We start from the raw sequence: 24,084 nt of genomic DNA on the forward strand, positions 1-24,084 counted from the left end.
GAATTCATAGGCGGGGAGTAGGTTGTTTAGAACCAAACCTCGTTAACATATCGTGTGTTATTCTTTAAGTTTATTTTCCGCACATACGTTATTGTTTTATTACTCGACCTAAAACGGTCCCAGAAAACAATTTTTGAAAGGTCACTCAATCTCTTGAGATATTCTTCCAGACAAAAATTTTAAACGCCCATGCTCTCTATTCACCCCCTCCCCCCCTCTAGAGAGTATTCGACCTCCTATCAACTTTGAAATACCTTATGCAAAAATTCAATTGAAATGTGACGATCTAATTTGTCCTTCATTTCATTGATAACTTAATGCATGTCCAGGAACGCAATTCAACACTATAGTTACACAAAACAAATAACATAAGGAATTTGTTGTGCATACCAAGCTTAATATTACAATAAAAATAATATGCCTTAAACTTTAAAATTCAAAGGTATACAACCTACTACAATTTGCAAGTAAATACAACACAATTTCAATACGCCTTAAATTTTAAAATTCATACTTATATATGCACAATACTATAATTCTTACTTATATCATATATCTATCAACTAGTGAAATTACCAACATACAAAATGAGATTCACATAAGAAAAACAATCCATAAAAGATCAACCCATGATTTAATCCATAACAAAAACAAACTTGGAATTACAAACTTCGATTCACATAGCACAAACAATTTTGATATATACCATGTATATTTAAAAAAATTGTTGGAAAAGAGGATAAATTACTTACAAAACACTAATGAGTTATACACAACAATCCAAGTTATACACTACATTCCAAATTATACAATATCTTAAACGCTAAAATTCGTACTTATACTTCTTCATACTTATATACACAAAAACAAACTTATATACACAACATTCCAAGTTTTAAACTTATATTTTGAAATTCATACTTTTAATACACAAAAACAAACTTATATAACATTCCAAGTTATAAACTTATACTTACATAACTTATACACAATGACATTTTAAGTTACAAACGTATACTTACAATCATTTCAAATTATACACAACATTCAAGTTACAAACTTATACTTTGAAATCCATACTTACAATACACAAAAACAAACTTATATATACAACATTCCAAGTTATAAACTTATACTTTCATAACTTATACACAATGACATTTTACACAATATTCCAAGTTAAACATAACATTTTAAGTTGTAAACTTATACGTTAAAATTCATACTTATATTACACAAAAATAAACTTAAACACAACATTCTAAGTTATACCTAACATTCAAGTTATAAACTTATACTTTAAAATTCACACTTATATACAAAAGAAACTCATACACAACATATGTTCAAAGGTGTAAGCTTGAATAAAACCTAAAATACCATGAAGCTTGAAAAACTAAAAGGTTGGAGAAATTATACCTTAGATTGTTTAAAAAGCCCTCATATATTGTATCCTTCTAAGAATAGCTTCACATACTAATTTTCAAACACCAATTTGTTAAAACCTAAGTGAGATTCACATAACTTGCATTAAAAAACGAAGACAACAATATATACTTTAAAAAACAAAAATAACAATAGATACCATTACCATCAAAAAACCTAAGTGAGATTCACATAACTAGTATACAAAAACTAAGCCCTAAAACACCATGAAGCTTGAAAAACTAAAAACACGAAGAAGAAGAACAACAACAACAACAATTTTCGTGGGTTTTGAAGAAGAAATTATACCTTAAAAAAACGAAGCCCTAAAACAATTACGTGGGTTTTCAAGAAGAAGAACAACAACAATTTTCGTGGGTTTTGAAGAAGTTAAAGGTTGAAGAAGAAAAGAGAAAGAACAACAAATTTTCATGGATTGAAGAAGGTTGAAGAAGATGAAGAGAAATGAGCAAATGTCAAAGTAAGACGGGTTTTGAAAATAAATAATATATTTTCGTGGGTTTTGATTCTGCTGTATGAATGAAGGTGGGATTTTATAAAAAAAAACAAAGAACCGCAGCATATACCTTTTTTTTTTGCCTAATTTTTCTACTAGTTTTATGCTGCGTTTTTATAAAACTGCAGCATATAAGGTTTTTTCCACTAGTGTCTCTGATGTTAATGGCGTTAAGTTAAGGTGGCATTCTACTGTGTTCTAACTATCAATTATACATGCTTTTGTTGGAGTCTTTGATGTTTGGATGGTCTGATCGAGACGTATAATGTGGACTTTATTTGTTTGATGTGTATCTATATCTAGAGTGAGCAATTTGTTTTTTTCTTATCTTTGGACCCACACTTATGAATTATGAGGTCGCCTAGATTTAATAGAGCTTTACTTTTATTTTATTCTATTATTTTTACTTTCTTCTTATTATAGTTGTTATTAGCTAAATATTACTAACTTGTACTAATTATTATTATTATTATTATTATTATTATTATTATTATTATTATTATTATTATTATTATTATTATTAACATTACTACTACTAATTATTATTATTATTTATTATTATTATTATTATTATTATTATTATTATTATTATTATTATTATTATTATTATTATTATTATTAATATTATTATTATCAAGAAAGAGGGAAAGAATTGAAGTAGAAAACACATCAGCAGCATGTCACGGCTTTCGAGTTTAGTCGCGGCCTGCGACCTGAGCGCCCCAACTTTTTAAATAACTTGCCGCCTTAATTCACATTTCACTTTTGAAGATGATTGGATGCAAAAGGCAGCAAGGTTGGCGAAGAAGATTGCTCGATTCAAAGCAATGATGTTTCTCTTCTCCTCTTAAGTAAGTAAACTTTTGTAAATTAGTATAAAAAGGGGGATGGATTGTAATAGTTGATGGGCGTTTTTAGGAGAATTAGAAAAAATTTTGCTGAAATTGTATTAGGGTTGTAATTTGGGAAAATATATTTAAACTCATTCTTCCTCATACTTTTATTAAAAATGGCCATTGTTGGCTAAGGATCTCATCTTGAGGAAAGTTAGTATCTTCTATTGCCATTAAATTGTAAGTCTTTCCCTTTATTAATACAATCATATTTGATAATCTCTTTACTCTTGAATATGAATTGTGTTGCTTTGATTGGAATGCTTAGTTGCAAATAGGTTCTCTAATTGCTTATTCACATGCTATTGAATTGTTTTGCTTTGTCTAATTTGAATGTGGTAGAAACTTGAATAATTTATAAAACTTGCTTTAGTTTGTAAGTTGTTTAAGAAGGATTATCATTTTGGTTAATTGTAATCTTGCTTTAGTTTACAATTCCATAAGTTTATTGAATTGTTATGATGAATATTTGATGCTTTTAATTTATACATTTATAATCAAGATAAGGATGCTTTTCCTTTCAATAGACTAGTTGATTGTGTTGATTAGGAAAGATTGAAAATTAATGTGTGAATTTAGAATACTAACAAGTACTCAAGAATTATTTTTATCTGTTTACAACCACATAATATTTATTAGTTGATTTTAATTAATATAAACAAGTTTTCCAATCACTATACTCTACCCCCCTTATATTAGAGTTTGTATCTAAGAAGATGCACCTAAATTGAAGGTCCTATTTTCCCTGCGGATCGAACCTCTGCTTACTATTATTTACTTAGTTGTATTATATTTAGGAGTAGTTGTAAATTACTTTGGCAAGCATAACGACTATAAAAATAGCTTTGTTAAATTTGGCGCCATTGCCGGGGAAAGTTTAGGCACACCCTATTTTGATTTTGGTATATCTTTTGATTGTACTATATTCTTTGTTTATGGTAAATACCCATGCTACTAACAAGGATATTTTGCAGTATGATCCTGAAATAGATAGAACACTTTTTAAGATAAGGAAAGAATTTTGTGAGTGTTTTAAGGAATTCCCTTTTGAGGTAGCTGAATCCATGGCTAGAGAAAGATCATTGCGAGAATTGAAAGCCCTTAATATAGAACATCAACCTTTGTACATCACATATCCTGCACAAGAGGAGGGTTTTACTTTTGAGATCCAAACAATTCAGGGCTTATCCATGTGTTGCTTACCTATCATTGTTCCAATGGTGAAGATCCAAACAAGTTCTTATCTGAATTCCATGTGGTTTGTAGTAGTATGACGCCAACGATAGCTTTTGATTATGTTTTCAAACTTAGGGCATTTCCTTTTGCGTTAAAAGATGCCACGAAAGATTGTTTGTACTACTTACCACCGGGTTGTATCACTACTTGGATGGATATGAAAAGACGTGTTTTGGAAAAATATTTCCCAGCTTCTAAAGCATTGACTTTGAAAAAGGAAATTAGCAACGTAGAGCAATGGTCAGATGAGTCTTTTTATGAGTATTGGGAGAGATTCAAGAGATTGTGTGCAAGTTGTCCTTACGTTACAATCTCATTTTTGTACTTTTATAATGGTCTTTTGAATGATGAAGTGCGAATGGTGAATGCAGCGAGTGGAGGTTCTTTCTTTAGCAAAACACCTACTACTGCTAGGGAATTGCTTGAAGAATTAGCAGAGGGTTCAAGACAATTTAGTAGAAGAGAAAATCCAAGGAAAACAAGTCTTGAAGATTCTAGTTCTAATACTAAGGTCCACAAGTTAGAGGCTCTTGCTTCAATGATGAGGGATTTTATGGTGAAGAACAAAACTCAACAAGTAAAAGCGTGTGGAATGTAGAAACTGTTAGAGATAGTAAACAACAACTAGAGGGGGGTGAATTATTGTTTGATAAGTTTAAGTGTTTTTGCCCTATTTTTGCTGAATTAGATTGCAGAATTAAAACTTAAACTTAAAGCGAAAAGTAAAAGAAGACAACACAATTTTACGTGGAAAGCCTAAATAGAAGGAAAAACCACGACCCCTCGGGATTTTAAAACTCTCCAATATGTTTTAGGCAATTAGTTACAATTACATAAAACAAATACAAGACTAGGCCAACCTCTCTTTCTCTTTCTCTTGCTTCACTCGAAGCTTCTCAAATTCTCTTGCTTCACTCGAAGCTTCTCCAATTCTCTAGCTACACTCAAAGCTTCTCTAATTCTCTAGCTTCACTCGAAGCTTTTCTAATTCTCCCTAGACTTACCCAAGTCTAGTAACAACAATTCTCTCAAAAACCCTTTACATAGATAAATTCCTAAACATAAAATATTAAAGAGTTGCACAAGAAAATATTATAAATTAATTGGCAATTTTTGGAACAAAATTATTTCTTGTTAATTTTAATCTCTCACGTATGGATTCTCCAAGTCCTATATTTCGGTCAACCACAAGTTTCCTTTATATAGGAGTTTAAATATCTAGTAAAAAGGAACAACTTCCCATTACATCCTTATTCGTAAGATTGAGGGGAATTAAGTGGATCTTGAATCTCAAGAGGAAAAACCCACGGTTAATTTCCTTATTCTTATAATAAAAGAAAAATAAGTGGAAGCTTGATTTTCAAGTAAAAAGCCACAGCTTATTTTTTCTAAGAACAGGCAAAGTAGTTTTTCTTTTAATTAGATCCAAAACACAAGCCTATTTATATAGAGAAAAATAAGGAGAGATTTTTTCCACTCTTAGGAATTGTACGATTAATTTTTAAAGTGGTTATAGAATATTTTTCCAATTAACTTATTAAATAAATAATACAAAAAATTAATTTTAACTAACACAACAACTAAAAAATCAAAAAATATATTTAATAGAATTTTCCAGCTGACGTAAATTCTCCAGACTCCAGTCTTGGGAACAGAGCACTGTCTCCATCTACAAGTATTGTCAGATCATCAAACTTGGGAACAGTAGACCTCTTGTCTACATTTGACAACCTAAGCAATCTTCCTTATCTAACTTCCTTGGATACATTTGACATGTACAACGTTCATAGACTAAGTCATGAGCACTATCAACGATCTCTATCAAGACCAGATTTCGACCTGCATACAATCTCTAATATACATTTGTTTATATTAAGTGTAGTCATCATCAAAACCTAAGAGAGCCAACATGGAATATGTTATTTAGATCACAGCCCCGACACATGTCCACAACTTCAAGAGGAAACTTATGAAGAAGCGAAAGTTATGGGATTTCAAGATCAAAATCAGAATTTTCCAAGAAAGAATGATCCTTACTCCAACACCTTAATCCAAGGTATAAAGATCATCCAAATTTTAGGTGGAGGCCACAAAATCCAAATTCCAGCCCACCATTTCAACAACACAACCATCCACCATACGAACAACAATTCCACCCAAAACTACAGTAGCAACAGCAACAAAAACATAATCATGGTGCAAACCCAAGTTCTAGCATGACCACTGAAGACATGTTAAGGGTATTGACTCAAAAGTGTTTCAAATATGCAAACTTAGATTGTTCAGAATCAAGAGGAAACAAGGTCAAGCATAAAAGATATTAAAAGGAAAATAGGACAAATCTCTGGAGCAGTTAGTAAGGTAGAAGCCAAGGAGTCTAATCGGTTGCCATCACAAACCGAGCCAAACCCTCGCCCCTATGTGAGTGCCATTACCCTAAGGAGTGGTAAGGAGTTAGTAAGTAAGAAGAAACCCTTGGTGAGTGAGAAGAAGATTGAAGAAGAAGTTGTAGTTGAAGAGCCATAAGAAAAATGAGAAAAAAAAGAGGCATTAACATCAAAACCATCAATTCTATAAGAGCCAATTGCACCATTTCCAGAAGCATAGAAAGAAGGTCAAAAATATGACAATAACAAGGATATTTATGATGTCTTTCGAAAATGTGAAGTGAACATTCCACTTTTAGATGCTTTGAAGCAAATCCCTAGGTATGCAAAATTTATAAAGGAATTGTGCACTACAAAGAAGAAGCAAAGGTTGAAAGGAATACAAAAAGTAAAGGTGAGTGAGCATGTCTCTGCCATATTTCAACAAAAAGTTCGTCCATAATGTGGAGATCCAGGTATGTTTACTATTCCATGTGTCATTGTTAATATTACATTTCAAAAAACCATGTTAGACTTAGGTGCTTAAATTAACATTATTCCATACTCATTGTATAAATCTTTAAAATTGGGTACTTTAGTTGAAACTGGAGTAGTAATACAACTAGCCGATCGTTCAAATGCATATCCAAAGGGCATAGTGGAAGATGTTTTAGTTAATGTAGGTGACCTAATATTTCCTGCAGATTTCTATGCTTTAGAAATGGAACATGATAAACATGTGGCACCTATCTTGCAAGGTTGCCCTTTTATGAAAACTGCAAAAACTAAAAATTGATGTGCATACTAGGTTACTTACAATGGAATTTGATGGTTGTCAAGTAGAATTTTAACATTTATGATTCAATGAAGTATCCTACTGGGAATTTTACTTATTATTCTGTTGATATGTTTGATGATATGACTCAAGATTTATTCAACATCGAAAATGATGATAAATTGAGAGTTTTAATTGAAAATGATCTTGATAAAGTGAATGAAGAATATGTCATGAGCACTGAAATTGAGAAAGTAATGCAGGATTTGAATGAAAATGAATTAATTGGTTCTTTTGAAAATAAACCAATACCACTAACCATCCCCAAAAGAAAAAGATGTGCCATCTGTTTTGCAGGCAACAAAATAAGAGCTTAAACAACTTACTGAGCATTTGAAGTATGTTTTTCTTTGAGGAAATGAAACATTTCCGGTGATTATTTCCAATAAGTTAAATGATGAACAAGAAGAAAAGTTGATTGCAGTTCTGAAAGCACACAAGGATGCAATCGGTTGGACTATTGCTGACATCGAAGGCATCAGTTTAGCCACTTACATGCATAAAATTTTGTTGGAGGAAGGTGCAAGACCCGTAAGGCAACCACAAAGAAGGTTGAATCCACCAATGATGGAGGTAGTAAAAACATAAATTTTGAAGTTGTTACAAGCAGGTATTATATTTCTAATTTCTGACAGTGAGTGGGTGAGCCCAACTCAAGTAGTTCCAAAGAAATCAGGAGTCACAGTGGTAAGAAATAGTAATGGTTAATTGGTACCTACCCGAGTGCGAAATTGTTGGCGAGTATGGATAGATTATCGTCATTTGAATGCCGTAACTAGGAAAGATCACTTTCTTTTACCCTTCATTGACCAAATGTTAGAAAGGCCCGCCAAACATGAATTTTATTGCTTTTTAGATGGGTATTCTAGGTATGTACAAGTGCCAATTGCACCTGAAGAAATTAAGAAAACCACCTTTACATGCCCTTTTGGCACATATGCATATAGGCGTATGCTGTTTGGATTATGTAGTGTACTTGCTACATTCCAACGGTGTATGATGAGGATTTTCTCTGAATTTTTAGAAAAATTTCTTGAAGTTTTCATGGATGATTTCACAATCCATGGAGACACTTTTGATCAATGTTTGGAAAATTTAAAACTTGTACTTCAAAGATTTATTGAAACAAACTTAGTTCTAAATTAAGAAAAATGCCATGGTTGTGCAAGGCATTGTTTTAGGTCATGTGATTTCTAAGCACGGAATCAAGGTAGATAAAGCAAAAGTCAATATTATACAATCACTACCCTACCACGAAATTGTGAAAGAAGTGCGTTCCTTTTTAGGACACACTGGATTTTATAGAAGGTTTATTGAACGGTTTTCCAAAATAACTGTTTGTCTTTGCAGATTGTTACAAAAAGATGTGGAATTCAGTTTCAGCTCCTATTATCCAACCACCCAATTGGTCTTTACCTTTTAAAATTATATGCGATGCTAGTGACTACACCATTGGTGCAGTCCTTGGTCAAAGGGTGGGTTGAAATCCTTATGCAATATACTACACGTCAATAACTTTAAATGAAGCACAAAAGAATTATGCAACAACAGAAAAAAGAGTTATTGGCAGTAGAATTTTCATTAGAGAAATTTCGATCATATTTGCTAGGTACAAAGGTTGTAGTTTATACTGATCATGTAACTATACGCCATTTGATGATGAAAAAAGAAGCCAAACCAAGATTGATTAGATGGATTTTGCTTCTAAGTGAATTTGACCTACAAATTAAAGACAAAAAAGGGTCGAAAAACTTAGTTGTAGATCATCTCTAAGTAGGATTGTAAAAAGTACAACCTTTGAATCAAGCAATGATGGATATAGGAGTGAGTCTATAAAAGAGGAGTTTTCGGAGGAACATCTGTTTATGACAAAAACAGACCAACTATGGTTTGCTCATATTGTCAACTATATTGTCATGAATAAATTTCCTTCGGAGTTTAATAAGTATCAAAAAGACAAGTTGAAGAGTGATTCTAAGCATTATGTATAGGATGATTCGTATTGTGGAAATTTTGTGTAGATCAAGTCTTGAGAACATGTATTCCAAGCAATGAGTTGGTGTCTATTTTCACCTATTGCCATACATACGCTTGTAGAGGTCATTTCGGGGCAAAAAGAACCGCTAGAAAAGTTTTGGAATGTGGATTCTATTGGCCCACAGTTCATAGGGATGTTTATTTGTTTTGCAAAACATGTGATCAATGTCAAAGAGTCGGGAATATTTCCCAAAGGAATGAAATGCCTCAAAATATGATTATGGTTTGCGAAATTTTTGACATATGGGGTATGGATTTCATGGGACCTTTTCCCAACTCTTTTCGTTTTCCATATATTCTGTTAGCAGTTGATTATGTCTCTAAATGGGTGGAGGCTAAGGCCACGCGAAGTGGTGATGCCAAAGTTGTAGTTGGTTTTGTCAAGGCCAATATCTTTTGAAAATTTGGAATTCCAAGGGCTTTGATAAGTGATAAAGGCACACAATTCTGCAATAAGACAATAGGTGCAATATTAAGGAAATATATGTGACTCACAAAACATCAACCGCATACCATCCACAAACGAATGGTCAAGCAGAGAGTTCAAACCGGGAGATCAAATCAACACTTGAAAAAACAGTGAATCTAAATAGGAAGGATTGGTCTCTTAGGTTAGATGATGCTTTGTGGGCATATCGCACCGCATATAAAACACCCATTGGAATGTCCCCACATCGTCTTATGTTTGGAAAACCATGTCATTTGCCAGTTAAACTTGAACACAAGGCGTTTTGGGCCATTAAAAGTTTTAATTTGAACACTAATGAATCTGGTTTACAAAGGAAATTGCAGTTGCAGGAGCTTAAGGAGATAAGTAATGAAGCCTACGAGAATGCAACTATATACAAGGCTAAAACAAAGTCATGGCATGATCAAATGATAGGTAGAAAGAGCTTCGAGGTCGGTCAAAAAGTTCTTTTATACCAATCACGCCTAAGGCTATTTCCTGGTAAGCTATGGTCTCGATAGATTGGACCATTTGTTATTTTGAAAACATTTCCTCTTGGAGCATATGAAATTCAAAGTGAAGATACTTTGAAAGTTTTCAACGTAAATGGGCAAAGATTGAAACCTTACTTTGAAAATTTTGAAAAGTAAAAATGAAATTGATGAAAAGTTGGATGGTGCGGTGTACTGAGGCACTGAGAGCACTACGTCGTGCTGCCGACATTAAATAAATAGAAAATTTTTGATGTAAATAGTTATTTTGGTAAAACTTTGAAGTTATGCATTTTGAAAAATTTTTCTGGAAGATTTTGAAAATTTTTGTCGCGGGCCCTACCCCAGCTCATCGTTCGCAAATTTGAAAAATAAGTTTCTGGAATTTAAAAAAAAACATAGGTCGCGGCCCGTACACAAACTCACGGCTCGTGACTTGGACCAAAAAGTCTCTAGAATTTTTGAAAAATTTGTCGCGCTTCGCGACTCTGCTCGCGGCCTACGAGTCTTTGCGCAGAAATTTCTGGTTTAAATTATGTACAACAGTTTTTCATTTTACAAAACTCCATTCGAATTCCGCACATCCTCTTCACTCTTTTTCTCTCTAAAACCTAACCCTAATTTATTCAAATTTCTTACCAAATTTCACTTAAATCTTTTGAATTCCTAAACTAAATCACAATTCTTTTCTTTAAAAGTGAAAATTTTAATTTCAAAAATCTTAAAATTTGGGGATTTCAGAAATTCTTCAATTTGAAAACAAAGGAGTTGTAAGCAAGGTTAAAGGGAACATTTTGAAATCTCAAGCATCATTTTCATTAATCAAATCTGAACAATGGGTAAAATTTCAAAATTTGCCTTTTCAATTTGACGCTTTTGAACCATTTCCTTTACATTTTGTGTTTAAAGTTGCTTGTATCTTCTTCAACATTGTTGGTTAATAGTGGTTTAGCTATTTAGATTAGTTTTTTTTTTGGTTATAAGATTTTTGAGCACTTGAGTAAAAAGAAAAGAAAAAGAAGGATGTCCAAAAGATCAAAAACATTAAGAGCAAATCCAAGCGGTGAGGGGTCAAGTAGACCACGAAGAAGGGAGCGAGTTGTTACACAACTAGAACAAATACCGGAGTTAGAACATGAGGAAGAACCAATATTTCAATTGGGATATATAGGACTACAAAACCTAGATAAGAGTGCACAAGAAAAATGGAAAAACCTTGTACAACGAGGAAGGTTAATTTAAAGCACTAGATTTTGTGACCTTCAAACATTAAGAAACATTGGTATAGAAGAATCAGTGAGAACCCTAATGCAGAAAATAGGATTAGATGAATTCTTAGAGAGAAATGCACCAACCTATGTAAGAATGACTTTAGAATTCTTAGCCATTTTCAGAAGAGGAAGAGACAATAGAATAAGAGAAGAGGTTATACTTTTTAACATTCACGATCAATCACATGTTATAACATTTACTCAAATGAGGGATGCATTGGGGATAATTGATTTACAGGATGAAAACTATGGGGCTTTTGAGAAAGTCGCTTTTTGGCAACTTATCTCAAATTCTACTTGGGAAGCTAGGTTAAAACTAAGTGCCATTCCTCACCCAGCTTTGAGATATGTAATTCAATTGCTTGCTAGCACATTTCTAGCACAAGGGGAGGCAACCAACCTGGGGAACGATCAGATAAAGGCATTATGGAGTCTTACACCTAAAGGGATGGGATGCCCTAACTGGCGAGATATTTTTGGCTTTGTAAGTGTACTGAACTAGGATGCATGACCAAGGGAAAAATTAGTTTTGGAGGCATGGTTTCAATAATAGCTTCTTACTTAGACATAGAAATGTCCACTGATGAACATGGGGAACCAATTCTGAAGCCAGCTAAAGGAAACTTTTTATTTGATAAAAAAGGAATGATTGCTACGGACATGCTCACGAAGGATGAAATCAGAAATCCGAATTATTTTGTATGGCAATGGAATGGAGTCCTTTACATGAGGTCACCCCAACATAGAACTTTGATTACCCCCGAGACACCCAATTCGGAGCTATACTTAGAACCAAATGAAATTTATAAAATAGGTGTTCAAGATGTCCAAGCTCAGGAATAAGCCCACTTATCCGGAGTACCACCACCTCCACCTAGACCTAATTATTATATAGATCTAGAACGTAGAGTCACAAACATAGAGCACAACCAGTATGAATTGTCTGATAACATGTACTATGTGACTTCTATGATGGCCAACTTGAAAATTTTCTATGTCACTCATTACCCAGACTACCAAGATCCAACCCAACACATTAATGAACAAATTGCAAGAAGAAGGGCTAGGAGACAACCAAGAGATGGTGGTGGTCAACAATAAGGACATTGCAAAAATCTAGGTGTGGAGGAGGGGCTTGAGTAAGGAGCATGTGTGAAGAGAGGATTGATTAATGAATGTTGATTAAGGCTCTTATTTTGATTATTTGATGATTAATTTGAAGGTTAGGTTTGTAGAAGTTTTGTTGATAGTTGATTGGATTGGTTCTTTATAATAACAAAAAGGGTTGTTTGATGGTAATGGTATGATGATGAGTGCTGATAGATATTGGAGTGTTGATGATTTTCGCCCATAAGAAACAACTATAAGGGCATCCATGATCATGTACATAAAAAAATTAAAAAAAATAAAAAAAAGAACGAAGAAGAAAATGCAACCCCGCAAGACTGAAAACCTAAAAGGGCGGTCTAGGCAAAAGTTAGGGGGGCCTTGCTAAACTGAAAACCCAAAAGGGCAGCTTAGACAAAAGTAAAAGGCCAAAGAAAGGTGAGAAAGTGAGATTTGGAAAATAAAAAAGAGTGGCTAGATTGAAAACCCAAAAAGGAGATCTACGCAAAATGAGAAAATGAGAGACAAATCTTTTTTTTTTTTATTTATATTTTGTCAATTACTTTTTCACCAAATTTTTGACTTAGTACAAATTATAAACTCAATTTTTCATAAGAGTTTATAATTAGACCAAGTATTTTTGAGCTCTTGATTCTTCATCTTCTTACTTTCCACATTTAAAACTTACTCGAGGATAAGTAAGGATTAGTTGTGGGGGTATTTGATAGAGCTTTACTGTGTCTCAGATGTTGCGCATCATATAAGGTTTTTCCACTAGTGTCTCTGATATTAATGGGATTCAGTAAAGGTAGCATTCTACTGTGTTCTAACTATTATTTATACATGCTTTTGTTGGAGTCTTTGTTGTTCGGATGGTCTGATTGAGAGGTATAATGTTGACTTTATTTGTTTGATGTGTATTTATATCTAGAGTGAGCAGTTTGTTTTTATCTTATCTTTGGACCCATGCTTATGAATTATGAGGTCTCCTAGATTCAACATTCGTGATTACAGTTGTCCCCCAACATCCCCCCACCCACTGATAGAGCTTTACTTTTTATTTTATTCTATTATTTTTATTTTCTTTTTATTATAGTTTTTATTAGCTAAATATTAATAACTTCTACTAAATATTATTATTAATATTATTATTAGTATTATTATTATTATTATTATTATTATTATTATTATTATTATTATTATTATTATTATTATTATTATTATTATTATTATTATTTTTATTTTTATTATTTTTATTATTATTAATATTACTACTAAATATTATTATTATTATTATTATTATTATTATTATTATTATTATTATTATTATTATTATTATTATTATTATTATTATTATTATTATTATTATTATTACAATTATTAGTTTATTATTATTATTAGTATTAAAATCAAGAAAGAGAGAAAGAAATGAAGTAGAAAACACATCAGCAGCATGTCGTGGTGGCTCGCGAATTTAGTCGCAGCCGGCGACCTGATCACCCCAAGTTTTTAAAAAAGTTGTTGCCTTAATTCACATTTCACTTTTGAAGATGATTGGATGCAAAAGGCAGCAAGGTTGGCGAAAAAGATGGCTCGAATCAGAGCAATGATGTTTCTCTTCTCCTCTTAAGTAAGTAAACTTTTGTAAATTAGTATAAAAAGGGGGATGGATTGTAAAGTTGGGGGAAGTTTTTGGGAGAATTAGAAAAGCTTTTGCTGAAATTGTATTAGGGTTGTAATTTGGAAAATTCTTTAAACTCATTTTTCCTCATGCTTTTGTTAAAAATGGTCATTATTGGCTAAGGATCTCATCTTGAGGAAAGTTAGTATCTTCTATTGCCATTAAATTGTACGTCTTTTCCTTTATTAATACAATCATCTTTGATAATCTCTTTACTCTTGAATATGAATTGAATTGGTTTGATTGGAATGCTTAGATGCAAATAGGTTCTCTAATTTCTTATTCACATGCTATTGAATTGGATTGCTTTGTCTAATTTGAATGTGGTAGCAACTTGAATGATTTATAAAACTTGCTTTAGTTTTTTAAGTTGTTTAAGATGGATTATTATTTTGGTTAATTGTAATCTTGCTTTAGTTTACAATTCCATAAGTTTATTGACTTGTTATGATGAATATTTGATGCTTTTCATTTATATATTTATAATCAAGATAAGGATGCTTTTCCTTTCAATAGACTAGTTGGTTGTGTTGATTTGGGAAGATTAAAAATTAATGTGTGAATTTGGAATACTAACAAGTACTCAAGAATCGTTTTTATCTGTTTACAACCACATAATATTTATTAGTTGCTTTTAATCAATTTAAACAAGTTTCCCAATCACTATACTCTACCCACCTTATATTAGAATTTGTATCTAAGAAGATACACCTAAATTAATTGAAGGTCTTATTTTCCCTATGGATCGAACCTCTGCTTACTATTATTTTACTTAGTTGTATTATTTAGGAGTAGTTGTAAATTACTTTGGCAAGTATAACGACTGTAAAAATAGCTTTTTCACCCACCCATCCCCATTCATTTCAATTTGTTGAAATTATTTACTGTTAAATAAAGAGGGATCTTTTTTTTATTAAGTTTATGTTTGATCCTATTCGTTTAATTGATGGCGGCTACAGCAGTTTGACTTTGATGCTCTATATTTGTGTTTGGTTTCTTCTAGAAATGATTTAGTAATTCTTTTTAGTTTTTTTGTATATGGACTTACGAATTATAATATTCTAATTTTTCTTTGTAGGCAAATGAATTTTGAATTCTAAAAGCCGAAGTTGTTATATCAATGCAGTAGAGTTGAGACAAATATACTCATGTTTTACAAGAAAGATGATGCATTTATATTAGTTTTAAAATGTTGTGTTTGATTAGGGAATATGTTTTTACTTAAAACTATATGTATATTTATGTTTAATTTTGACAAAGGATGTATTACAGATTTGTTGTTACCACTAAAACCTCACTACTAGTTGAATTTTCCTACAAATAGTGTACTTATTTATGTACAAGTTTAATTGTATGAATGAATTGTACCCTCGTGTTGTGGATGTGGTAGATGAATATAATTTGTTACGGGTTATTGTATGTTGCAAAAGAATATGATTAGCCACAAGTTAATTTATGTGGCAGAAAAATATGATTCGCCACCGGTAAACACGTGTGGCAGAAAAATATGATTAGCCATGGGTAAATGCATGTAGCAGAAGAATATGATTAGCTACGGGTAAGTACATGTGGAAGAAAGATATGATTAGCTATGGGTTATACCTGGTGCAGAAGAATATAATTAGCTACGGGATCTCTCGTGGCAAAGTTTTTTTTTTACCACAATTTCCCGTGGCAACAATCTAACCACGATGATTTGTGCCACGGTAGTCACTAGTTTGAATACCCATGGTTAGGTAACATAGCCACGGGAAATTCTTACTTGTGCCATGATTACAATTGTGGCACAAGTGATGATTTGTAGCAGTGAGTATTCATATTAAAATGATTTTCAAGTTAGAAAAAAAAAATTATTATTTGTTATGCAACTTTTATAGTGCACTACCCATAACAAAGTTTAAAGTTTTTTTTAAAAAACAAGCAGACACCAATTGTAAAGAAACATTAGCAAAAAAATTGATGAACTATTTGAATGTGTTATCAAATCCTACAATGGAAGAAATATATAAATATTAAATTTCAAGAAATAACAAGTAATCAGTTGAAGAAAACAAATTTATTTTATATTGTTTATATATACACTATAAGAATAGAAAAAATTGATATTATCAAATAAAACAAAGTTATGGGCTCTTAAAAATGATTTTAGTTGAAGAAAACGAAGTTATTTTTATATTGCTTCTGGATACGTATCCTACAAGAATAGAAAAAAATTGATACTTTTATTTATAATAAAAATTATGAGCTATCAAATATAGGGTCCTAAGAGATTGGTAAAAAATAATTATTTTTTGTTTTTTTAAAAATATATTAATAATGGGGTAAAATTGAAACAAATGAAAAAAAATATATAAATATACAAATTTATAAAAGACTAATAAAGGAAAAGAATTATTGTGGGTAGATAGACTTAAACATACAACCTATGTTTGTACACTATCATAACATCATCATTTATCACCATGCTAGAAATTATTGAAAGGTTTTTGTAATGATTAATGATTATATTGTAAAGTAAATAAATGTTAATTTTCACATAAAGTTCGTAGGATAAGAAAATTATACCATACTATTATCACCAAGGATTAGTACCAAGTACTAATTAAGAAATATGGGAAAGATCCTCCAAGTAGTAATGCTCCAATGAAATATACCAAGCTCCAAGTGATCTCCCATGTACCCAAAATAATTTTAAACTCCAAAATGATGATATTCTAAATTCTAATAACCAAAAAATAATCACCCAACAATGTTTCAAATTAAAATATCTATAATTTAAGCTAGGCTAGTGATTGTTTATGCTCCATCATCATGATTTTCTCCAATTAATAAATATTAGAAATTTTTTAAGAGAAATGAAAGAAAATTAATTGGCCAAAAGGCCTTGATACTACATGGCTAGAAGGGGAGGGAGGGAGTTGATGAGTTTTTGCTCAAATTTTGGATAAAAATTTTGCGGAAAAATTATGGCCAAGTTTTTTTTTTTTCCAACTTTAGCATTACTTGTGTAAGTATACAAGTTAAGCTATTAGAGTATTGACTAAAGTAGGCCTAGGTGCTTAAGATTTGTTTAGGTGTACAAAAACTACCTTATAACTTAATTAAAGTTAATAATAAAAAATTTACTACTTCAAAATAGTTTAAGTAAAAGTGTTAAATTTGTTAAAATAATTGTTAACGAAATTTGTTAAGAAATAAAAAGTTTTAAACGTAAAATTTTAGTAAACCACAAACTAATTAAATGATTCTGCACTTTTCGTAATATAAAATAATAATTAAAATTTTTGGGCTCATAAAAATTATAATTAAAAATAATAAAAATTTAAAGTTTCAAATTCAATCGGAATAGTTTAAGAAATTGGGCAAGTGTTAGGAATTTAAGGGAATTATATCGATTATGAGCTGAATAAATAAAGAATTAGGAATTGAATTGAATGATTTAAGGATTAGTCGAAACAATTAATAGAATTATTAACATTAGGAATTTCGAGTCTGTTACAACTCTTTGCCCCTTTAAATTCTTTCATCCCGAAACTAGAACTTACCGAAAAGATTAGAATATCGCTCTTTCATGTCAATTGTCAGTGCAAGTGCCAAATTAGCTATGTGATATGGTAGTGATTCAATGACTCAAAAGAAGGCACATCATGTTGAGAGCAACATTAAAGATGCAATAAAAGACAATTAAATATATATTAGTATTGCTTGAGAGGTATTCTATATATTAGTATTGTGAGATCTCAATTGTGAGATGTATTGCTTGAGAGTTGTTCTCAAGTATGAGAGCTTATTCATTATCGTATTGTTGAATCCATTAATGAAAATAAACATTTGTTGAGAAGGAGATATCCAAGATACCTCTCACAGACTTGTGTGTTTGTTATCTCTTTTGTTCATACTTTGTTTTTCATCAATTTCTACATTTGTTCTTTGCCATTGTTGGGGTCCAAGCACCCCCTCTTTCAATAGTAACACCCCATTAAAATATCGATAAAAATTAATTATTATATAAATGATTAGTCGATTAAATATATTAAATAATTATTTGATTATATTTTTGTTATGCGCGCGTTTCATCGCATAACGGTTTATCGCATAACGGTTTGTATCTTACGTTTAGACTGAACATTTAATTAATTAAATTTATACGGCCATATGAATAGTTGGCCGATTGTGAAGAGGGAATTAAGGAGATCATGTAACTCCTCCCTAAATGCTTAATTATGGACAATTAAGCTAGGCATTGAAGTAAGGCATTAAGGATAATTACATAGACGTTTGAATGGTCTTATGAAGCATTTGAACAATATCAAAAATCAGAAAATTTTACCCCTTTCATTAGCATTTTCGGCCAAAAGGGAGAAAAGAGAGGAAAAGTGAGAAAAAATATCCCCAAGTTGATTTTGGGTGTTTACTTGTTCTATATTCAATCTTTAATCCTTGGAACTTTGTAAGTTTTTGATCCATTATTGTGTTATAAAATTTTAATTTGTTAAAAGAATTTTATTCATAAGCATTATTTTTAATTTATATAGTTGTTCCATGATTTATAATTCTTTAACAAAATTCAATTTGTTAGAAGAATTATGTCTGTATTTTAATTTATATATTTTTCATGAATTTATATTCCTTTAACAAAGTTCCAATTTGTTAGGAGGGATTGTGTTTATGTCTTGTTTTATATAGTTTTTATGAGATCATAATTCTTTAACAAAATCTTAGTTTGTAAGAAGAATTATGTGTGTGTGTGTATATTTATTATTTTAGTTATCATAATTTATGATTCTTTAGCAAAATTTCAAATTGTTAGAAGGATCATGTTCATGATTTTTTATTAATATGCATATAGGAAAATATATATATATATATATATATATATATATATATATATATATATATATATATATATATATATATATATATATATATATATATATATATATTTGATGAGTGATGGGAATATTCTAATTATTGTTTAATTTGGTTATGAGATTTGGAATGTGTGGATGTTCATATTTTGATTCATGAATTTATTAATGTTTGGTTGATTTCATATTATGATTGATTTATGGTAGTATATGTTGAATTGTAAGTATTGGGAATAGAAATAATTGAATTATGAAAGAAAATTCAAGGGGATGTAATTATTAAAATAAAATAAGTAATTAAAATAAAAAATTCTGGATAGTAGCTTTTTGTCTCGGCAAGCGTGCCTCAAGCCTTGGGGTTTGAGTGTGTTTTGTTGTCGTTTCGCTCACCGATCTCATTAAAAGCCGTTTAAACGCTAAATTTAATTAAAAATAGTAAATGGGCGTTAAAAATTATAAATTTTGGTACCCAATGTAATTAATGCTTTTTCGGATGCAGTGGTGAAGTCGGATGTTTTTTTTGAATTTTCTAAATTGTCCAAAAAGACAAGTAAAGTTACTGGTCGTTTTTAGAAAATAGGAAATATTGAGATTTATGATTTGATTGTTTAAGATTATAAATTTTAGTGATGCCTTGATGTTGGCCCCACACCCTCATGTAACAAGAAATTATTTAATCCACCTTTCAAAGATCATACGTAATCAAGTTTCACCTTATGCAAATCTGAACTTTAATGTTTAAGTTTTAATTTCATGTTTTATTTTATGTTATTTAGGGTTGGTTCATTTATGATTTAGTATATTATTTTAATCAAGAAAAACAAACAAAAATATGTCATGTATGACGGAAATCAAAAGTCAAAGTACGAAGATTTATTTAGATCAAGAGGAAATCACAAACATAAATTAAGTCAAAAGCACAGAAGTTACAAGCAGCAAAATGACGCCACTCCAGCGTGTGGAAGGTCATCTTCTTGAAGTCTTTTTTTAGTCCAAGTAGCTAGGTAGTTATTTCCATGTAATTAAACAAAACAATCAGAAAAATAGGTGGTTATTTTCGGTTTTCAAATAGTTTTTTTAGGAGTTATTTTCTAAATTAAATTAGGAAGTGAAGGGCAGTTATTAGCTGGTTTTTAAGTAGTTTAAATCTGAATTATTAGGTGGTTATGAATCGGTTTTTAAGTTAGTTTCTTTCGTTTTGCTTTCTTTATAAATAGCTTAGCATGTAATGTCATTTTCAGAGTTGATTAATGATGTGCTCGTTTGTAGAGCACATTTCTCTCCTCATTGTAGTGTCGAGTCTCGCGTTTAGAATGCTTTTTACACACTTTACGCATGATTTTACCTTGCTCTTGTCTCCATGGTGTTTTGAGGTAATTTCAGGTATTTTCGGAGATTTCAAGGTATTTTACGTTGCGTACGAGACTTAAGACACTTTGATCGAAGATTAGAGACGCATATCATAGCCATGACATGCTTTCCAAGCCCTACTCGAGGTCCTCGCAAAGTCCGGAAGCCATCTAAGGCTTTAAAGAGTCGATTGGGCAAAGGAGAACAAGGATTCGATCGAATCCAAGTACCATTAAGTCGAATGGAGCAATGGTTCGAGTGAACCATATATCAATTCGAGCGAATGGCTTCAATACTCCAAGGAAACAAGCTCAGAACGTCTGGAAAGCCTTAATGTACCTCCATTCGACCGAATGAGGTACCATTCAGGCGAATCATGGTCCCATTCGGCCGAATGGAGGCCCCAGACTGCGCGATTTCTTTTCTTCGCAAACCGAACTCCGAGGGTTTTTAGGGCTTTTTACTCCTTTCGTTCCATAGCTTATAAATACCCCTTATATCTTAAGAAACCCCATGCCTAGTTTGAGTGTCGTTGTGCCTCATTCTAGAACATCATTCTTTCATTCCTTTTCTTTACTTTTTGCCCTAGTGTAGATTTGTAGTTCTTCATTTATGCTTTCAAGTTCTAAACCGCAAGGCTTCCACTGATTTATTTCAATTTCGGTATTGTTATTTATTTCTTTATCACTAGAACGTCGTCGGTCCTAAAAACAGTTTAATTATTTTGGCTTATTTGAGTCGTTGCATTACCATCCTCTTTTTCTCTCCTGATGTTACCTTCCCCTTTCATGGATGCCTTGGTTTCTTCCTTTCTCCTTCTTCAGGTAAGTATCCTCTTCCCAACAAAGCGTGAGATTCGTGTCCCCTTATTCGATTTTCAAGTCTTCTGATCTCATTCTTGCCCATTTCTTTCCCCTTTTTTGGGTTTGGTGTTCTTTCCACCAATCTGTAAATCCAACCATGGTCCCATTCGGTCGAATGGAGGCCCCAGATTGCGCGATTTCTTTTCTTCGCAAACCGAACTCCGAGGGTTTTTAGGTCTTTTTACTGCTTTCGTTCCTTAGCTTATAAATACCCCCTTATATCTAAAGAAACCCCATGGCTAGTTTAAGTGTCGTTGTGCCTCATTCTAGAACATCATTCTTTCATTCCTTTTCTTTACTTGTTGCCCTAGTGTAGATTTGTAGTTCTTCATTTATGCTTTCATCTACTTTCATGTCACTTCATTTATATAAGTTTATTTCTTTAATGCTTTGAAGTCTTTATTGGTTTCCTCTATTGCTTTTCTTTAATGTTTTCATTTAATGCTTTCTTAGTTTAGATTTAATTCTTTCATGTTCTTCAATTCCTTTAATGCTTTCTTTGCTCATTGTTTTTGTTTCTAGTATGTTAGAGTAGTTTCCTTAGGGGTTTTAGGTTAGAGAAACTGTAGGTTTGGTCTTGTCTTCAATGTTTAAGATTAGAGTTGAGGTTGATGATGGTTGTTGATAGATATTCGATTAAAATCTTGTCCTGCCACTCCTAGAGAGAAATAGGGCTATTATAGGTCGTTCGTGTGGGTTATAGGGTCACCAATTTCCTCTCGATATTTAGAGGGTTTTGATTGATTATCATTTGAACTCCCTTGACCTAGCTTATCTTTATTTCCAATAGATCATCCTAGGGTGGACGTAGTCTACTCCTCGCTTGTCTTTCATTGTTGAATTTCGCTTCTTATTCTTGTTATTAGTTAAGTTCACCCACCAACCAACCTTCCATATAACCTTCCCACACCAAGTTTTTAGTCTAGCATCCTTTGTCCTTGTTGTTTGACCCCTGGCTTACCATTACACTCGTTGTAGTAGTATCAGGGTGATTATAAATATTGTTTGTATAACTTGGTTCTCAGTATTAATGACGTGCTAGAAATCCGGTTATTAATTAATGATAAAGAAAACCCGAAATGCTTTGTTTTAATCCCCGTTGTTTATATGATTCTTGGATTAGAGTCGTATTAGAAAAAGCTCTTATGCTTGGTGTATTTGGAGCATGCACCTGTGCCTTAAGAGCGTCGTTACTTGCTATATGGATTCATAATGAGTTTCGATTTTAGCCATAACTATCCTCTATTTGCATTTGCGAAAATCAAACATAAAACACAACAAAATTCAGTCACTGCATTCGACATTCACCACCTTTCATTCCCTTTATCGTTCTTTCATCGTTCTTTCTTTCGATCCGGGATTAAGCTTGTAAGACCCCCTAAGGATTATGCGATCTTACAACACTTGATGGTATAAAGTGGATTGAATATGTAAACATGTACTAATATGATTTCTGTATGTGCGTTTGTATTTTTGACCTCGGTTCATAATAGGTTGAAATTCCATTCGTGAAGTGCTTGTATTGATTTATCGTGCTATTATGTGTTGATCTATCGTGCTACTAAGGTATACGCTTAGACCATACTTTTGTAATAGGTTATGTAAAGTAATGTTGTATTCATTCTATGATGTGGTGTTCTATGTCACTTAAGGCTTAGACACCTCAAATAATTTGAAAGGAGTTTAACATACAATTGGAAGATGAATGTGTTGTTACCCTAATTGGATTGGTATAAATTAGATTTGGTACCCTTAAAGGGTTGGAATTATAACATACAAATGGAGGATGATTGTGTTGTTATCCTAATTGGATTGGTATAAATTAAATTTGGTACCCGTAAAGCGTTGGAATTATTATAATCCGTTCCCATGGCAGTTGTGGATCATTACGGCCACCATGGTTATATGCATACGTTACCTTTAAAAAGCCAAATAGGATGGGCAACGTCTAAGGTCGGAGGTTGCCTTGGGATAAGCTCTCCCATGTGTATTCCTCCAAACCTTGATATTACTCTAGCGACCCGAACAGGATGGGCAACGGCATGAGTTGGGATTTGAAAAGTCAAATATGATATCTAAACTATTAGAGCCTTTGCATGCTAGGATGAACTCATTGCTTGTATGTAACCTATATAATGTATTGTATGAAGTCTCTGATGTGTACTAGTTTATGTTCTTTGGAACGTGCTATGTTGTTGTCATTCGACGACTACCAAGTTAACTTGCAGGTGGGGATAGTGCATGAGGAATCAAGCACTAGAACCTGTAGACTTATGTTATTTTTTGTGGAAGGAACTTTATTATTTTTTTATCGCATATATGCTTTTATTTTGAACATTAATTAGTTTTGGATGAGGCCAGTAGGTTCTCAAGTTGTAAACTGCAAGGCTTCCACTGATTTATTTTAATTTCTCTATTGTTATTTATTTCTTTATCACTAGAACGTCGTCGGTCCTAAAAACGGTTTAACTAAAAACGGTTTAATTATTTTGGCTTATTTGAGTCGTTGCATTACCGTCCTCTTTCTCTCTCCTGATGTTACCTTCCCCTTTCATGGATGCCTTGGTTTCTTCCTTTCTCCTTCTTCAGGTAAGTATCCTCCTCCCAACAAAGCGTGAGATTCGTGTCCTCTTATTAGATATTCAAGTCTTCTGATCTCATTCTTGCCCATTTCTTTCCCCTTTTTCGTGTTTGGT

This window comes from Amaranthus tricolor, chromosome 5 (genome assembly GCF_026212465.1).
Source record: "Amaranthus tricolor cultivar Red isolate AtriRed21 chromosome 5, ASM2621246v1, whole genome shotgun sequence".
Lineage (NCBI taxonomy): Eukaryota > Viridiplantae > Streptophyta > Magnoliopsida > Caryophyllales > Amaranthaceae > Amaranthus > Amaranthus tricolor.